The following is a 5,859-nucleotide window of genomic DNA, read 5'->3' as shown; positions in this document are numbered from 1 at the left end:
CAGTGCAAATGACTAAACCTATTAATTTTCAATCCTTGAATATTTGATATGAAATTACAAATTCACCAAAAGCACTTTTTTTTGTTGTTGTTAGTCATGGGGCCTGAACTCTGGGCCTGGGCACTGTCCCTGAGCTCTTAAGCTCAAGCCTAGTGCTCTACCACTTGAGCCACAGCACCACTTCCAGCTTTTTCTGCTTATGTGGTGCTGAGGAATTGAACCCAGGGCCTCATGCATGCAAGGCAAGCACTCTACCACTGAGCCACCTTCCCACCCACACTTTTTTTTTTTTTTTAAATACATGAAGTTATCTACCTTGTTGCTCACAAGAAAAGCTTTGGCATAGTTGAGGTGTGGATCCAACTGACTTTATTTTTGTCGGTCGTGGGGCTCAAACTCTTCAGCTCAAGGAGAGCATTCTACTGCTTGAGCCACAGCACCACTTCTGGTTTTCTAGTGATTTATTGGAGATAAGTGTCACAGGCTTTCCTGCCTTGGGCTGGCTTTGAACCGTGACCCTCAGATCTCAACCTCCTGAGTAGCTAAGATTACAGGCATGAGACACCAGCACCAGGCTCCAACTGCCTATTTTAATTCTCAAACATCAGTGCTATTATTCAGATTTGAGCAGGTGGAAGACTTTCCTTATTTTTTTTTTTTAATTGAAAGAAGTAAAAATGTCCCTACAATGGAAGCAATGGAAGAAATAATGCTACTAATGAAATTACTGAGCATTTGAGGGAAGCTCAGAGTTTTGGAAGACTTGGATTTGTTACCATGGATGTGACCACTTTGAGCATTTGAAGACCTGTTGGATAAGATTGGTGGTAATATTAGTGATTGTGAGATTTGTAAAACTTAAAAATAAAAAAAATTAGAAAATCCATGTACCTCAGTAAACTGATGTTTTGCTGATAACCACTGTTACTACCGAGAATTCAGCACAACCATCTACCTCTGCATCTGATGAGAGAATTCATACAGGAAATGGAACATAGGGAAAGTAATTGTAATGTCGATTAGGGAAGAAATGCACTTTCAATAGACTGAAAGCATGTCATCTCTATGGTCAGAATGACAATGATTCTGTCCCAGGCACAGGTTTTTCTGGAAGTATATGGAGCTTAGAGCTTGTCCAGGAACATGAGTCACTGTCTTTAGTAAACCTGGGCATGATTTAAGGATCTATTACTTTAGAACTATTCATTGACCCCCACCATAGGATGCAATGAAGCCATCATTAGTTCCTAGGCAGATAAGAGAACTCATCTTGTGACCACATGCTGATTGGAATGTTAATTACAATGTTTTGTTTTGTTGTTCTCAGTCACCATGCAATCTCATTCTCCATTTTAAAGTTTCCTTTGCATTTCTCCATCACTCCAGACTATTACCTATCAGCCAACTCATGATATTACAAATATATGAATGGTTGTTTGAAAGATATGGGCTTTTTTAGAGACAGGGCTGGTTCAGTTGTCCAAGATAGTCTCCTGATTATTTTCCCTCAGATTACCTAGGAATATAAACACAGAGCAACTCACCCAGGAAAAGATGCACTTAAAATGTCAGAGCAATATCTGTATTATTAGTGTATACTAGCTAACCAAGGGAAGAGTTCTTTATGACATTTCTGTGCTTGTATATATTGTATTCCTGTCAAGTCTCTCCTGATTCCCCCTTATCCCAGATCCTCTCTTCCTAACACAAATTCAAGGTATTTCATTATTTTATCTCAATAGTTGCCAACAATCTATTTTGACAATATCAACCCTCTTTCCTTTCATTAGCCCAACTTCTGCACCCCACACCTTGCTAGTAGTACCCACTCCCCCAACAGAGCTTCATCTCTCTCTTTCTTTCCTCTCCTCCAACCTTCACTGAGGGGCTTTATGTTATTTTCATAGACAGTTGCAGTGTACTTCAAAATTATTATCTTTCTTTTCCTCTATGCTCTATGTTTATCTATCTATCTATCTAATTACATATATGTTCAATTCATGAATATGTATTTTAGTACATCAACATATTTTTATTGTAACAGTTTGCAAAGTTCATTCACATTGTTTTAGATTTAGCACAGCCACTGACCAGCTTTTGATGTAAATAGCAGAGAAGAAATTCTAAAGACTATTTCAAAGACCCACATTTTTTTTCATTAATAAGTTTTTTTTTATTGTGAAAATACTGTTCAGAGGGGTTACAATTACATGAGCAAGGTAATGAGTACATTTCTTATCAAGCATTCTTGCCTCCTCCTTTGTTTCCCCTTATCATCCCTGCTTTCCCACCCCCCCCCCCCGCTGCCAAAGTTGTAAAGTTCATTTTTTAACATAACGTCTGTCTTGTACATCTCATTGTTGCAATGGGTCCACCTGTATCCCTATTTAAACCATTTGTTTTTTCCTTTCCCCTCTACAAATTATACCAACATCAAATACAGTGAAAGCAGGGGTTATACCGAGGGGGAGGAACATACAAAGCAACAAAGAATCTTACAAATATGTTAGAAACAATAGCAAGAAAGAAAAAAACATTTGAATCCTTATCTTGAGGTTCATTTCGCCTAACATCAACTTATCTGACTTTTTCTGCTTGGCTCAGAGTTTATTTGGTCCTGGCTTACTTCACTTAATATAATTTTTTCCAAGTCTTTCCATTTGCTAGTAAATGGGGGGCGATGTCATTCTTTCTGATGGAGGCATAGAATTCCATTGTGTGTGTATATATATACATATATATGTATATATATATATATATATATATATATATATATATACCACATTTTCTTGATCCATTCATCTACTGATGGGCATTTGAGTTGGTTCCATATCTTAGCTATGGTAAATAACGCTGCAATACATATAGTTGTGTTGGTAGCTTTAGTATGGTCAAAGACCAATGTTTTTTTTCATACCCTTCCACAGAGCAACAATTGAATGAAAAGCAAATACACCTCTTTTCCATGTAACTAGACAAACTTTTTTTCTCTTTGCAAAAAAAGCAAACAACTTTACTTTCCTGAAAATGTTTTCCCTTCACTATCCACTAGAAAATGAAGGCTCAAAAAAACAAACAGACAAACAAGAAAAATAAAAAAGGAAAAAAAAGGATGGTCCACAGCAGTGATCTACCCTCCTAGAATCTCACAAACTATAAATAGGCAAGCTGGGATTTCAATGGAAGTTCTCCCTTATTTTAGATACCTTTTGTCCACAAGGCACTATGTCCCCCAGCTGCAAATTGTGCTAGCCAGATATAATCCTTGCTGGAGTTGGGAAGGGCAAAAGGGTCTGGCTATATCATAAACTTTTATAGAAGTCCACAGCCAGAGGACATGTTACTTTTGCTTTATAGGTTATGAATTACAGTGTGTTTGTCTTTAATAAAGACACCCCCGTTTCCCTAAATGTTCACAATTGCTTGAACTCCTAGCCATAGATGCAGTTTAAGACTGCTAAGCAATAGCTGCACTCCTGCATTTCCTGTAATATTCATATGGAAATTTAGAGTTGGGAAGTGTCCCCCTGGTAGGTGCTTGGCACCCCGCAATTTCTACACTACCCGTCAATCAAATGAATGTGCATGATATGTCACAGGATAGAAGTTAGATGATATATTCTAAATCGTAATTCACCACGTGAAAACTACCCAAAACATTAGGAAATCAGGAAGCTCAAGTCCGCTTCAGTAAGATGAAATTGTACTCTGAAATTTAAGCCAGTCTCTTCACAGTTGAGCCAGGGGTGGCAGAGTTCAAACAAAGGCTGAAGGCAAACAGGTTTGTTGGGGGGAAATGAGTAAGTGGGTCTCCCTGGAGCAGTGTGAAGTCATGTGGTCAAGGTAATGCTTCCCAGAGGTGAAATTGCTGTGTGTGTGAGACAGGGTAGGAGTGGAGGAAAGGTAGAGCAGAAAGCAAAAAGCATCGCAAGGCCCAAATGGGATGCAGTGCAGACTCTGGGATTGCTGACCCTCATCATATTCCCCAGCACCACACCTAGTCTGATGACTTGCATGCATCACTCCAGTTGGCCTACTTTTCTGTTTCTCACTAACTCCTTTATCATTGCCCACATTCCTAATAATCCTGATAGGAACCAACCTTTGCCCAATCATCAAGACCTGGTTGAACTGAGAAAGGGCACACTTCAGAGGTCTTTGGAAGAGAAAGAGAAAAGTCAGAGATGGGAACCAAAAAGAAAAGTGATGTTTTTTAATCCGTTACAATTTCAGCAGATTCTCGGGGAAAAAAATGTTAATTTGTAAACTCATTTTCATTTTTTCCTAAACAGTGCCACCTACTGTCCATTTTGAGTCATAAGGTTTTTTTTTTTTCTTCTTCTTTTCTTTTCCAAGAACAGAGAAAGAACTGCGAGAGGAGCAAGGGAAACGGACCCATCAAACCAACCTTGGGAGCAGTAAAAGAAATATATGATTTCGAAGCAAGAATAAGTATGTTGAGCATTCGTAGAAGGCTAGCAAGAAGCAAAGGTCGCTGAAGACATTTCTTCAGAGATTACCGTATTTTCTTAAGCATGCTATTCAGTTTTTTTTAAAATTGAATTGCATTTTCATTTTTCATGCATGCTGCTTGCATATTTCAGGCTTGAGAATCACGTCGAGCAATATACATTTTCCTTTTTTCCCGCCCACCCACAGCGAAAACTTGGGCACCAGGGAAGCTTTTGACATTTGATGTCCTCAGCTTGGAAACTTTGGGGTTGGCAAAAAAAAAAAAAAGGGAAAGAGTTAAAAAAAAAAAAGTGGCACCCTAAGTCGCAGTCTTTTTTTTTAAGAGTTAGGGTGACTTGGGGAAAGCCTCCAAGTTCGCGCGCTCACCCCTCATCTTCTCCGTCCCAACGCAGCGATCCCGCCCCGCGCAATTACTTAGCCAAAAGGCACCATTTGGCTTTCAAACAAATTACTTCAACGCCACGGGGAGTCGGGCGCAGGGAGGGGGGTCGGGGGGAGACCATCCTCCAAAGGTACCCGGGATTTGAGGACCATCGACAAAGCGGGGCCTCCCAGCGCCATCCGCCGCTGGAGGAGAGGAAATCAGGTGGTGGCCAGAGCGTTTCTTCTGCACACGTTAACAATCAAGTTAATTGAATTCATTGGCGTTCAGAATCTGCTTCTACCTCCGCGAGGGCTTTGAATGGCCAATTTCTCTCTCCTCCCCCCCCCCCCATCCCCGCAATCCCTCCCTCCCTCCTCCCCGCCTCTCGCCCTCCCACACTCCCAGTTCCCTCCCCTCCGGGTTTCCCAGTCCACACCTCCCTCCTCCACTCCCCTCACCCCCCACTCCCTCCTCCGCCCTATTAAAACACCCACTAGCTCACTTGTTAAGACCCCCTTAAGTTGGAGGAGGCAGACAGGCAACAACAGCGAGGAAGAAGTCAAGACGTCTGGAAAGAATTACCCAGTCCTGGCTTCAAGCAGTCCATTGAACCAGGGACTTGAACCAGCCCTAGCCAAAGACTTTTCTCTTGATTCTGTGCTCCTTGGGTTCTGCTGAGGTTTCTCCTCCCCACCAACCGGCGCCTTTTTTTTTTTTTTTTAATTTTCTTGACACAAAAAAATAAAAAAAAAAAAAGGGAGAGACACGCAGAAAGAGAGAGACAGAGACAGAGAGAGAGACTTTTCTCATTGAGGGGAGGGAAACTGGAACCACAACAAAAGTTAATTTATTTTTAAGGCACAGCTCTTTTTTTAAAAATATTTTTTAAAACAATGAATTGCAAGGCTGAAGTGCAACGGACATAATTAAGAGACTATTAGTGATTTTTTTTCCTTTGAAAAGTGGGGGAGCACCAAATATTGAAGACCCCCCTCCTCCCCACACACCCCATCTTTTTTTTT

The sequence above is a fragment of the Dipodomys merriami genome, unplaced genomic scaffold, assembly GCF_024711535.1.
Source record: "Dipodomys merriami isolate MVZ:Mamm:240054 unplaced genomic scaffold, mDipMer1.0.p SCAF_4, whole genome shotgun sequence".
NCBI lineage: Eukaryota > Metazoa > Chordata > Mammalia > Rodentia > Heteromyidae > Dipodomys > Dipodomys merriami.
Note: the sequence above shows the minus strand (reverse complement) of the source record.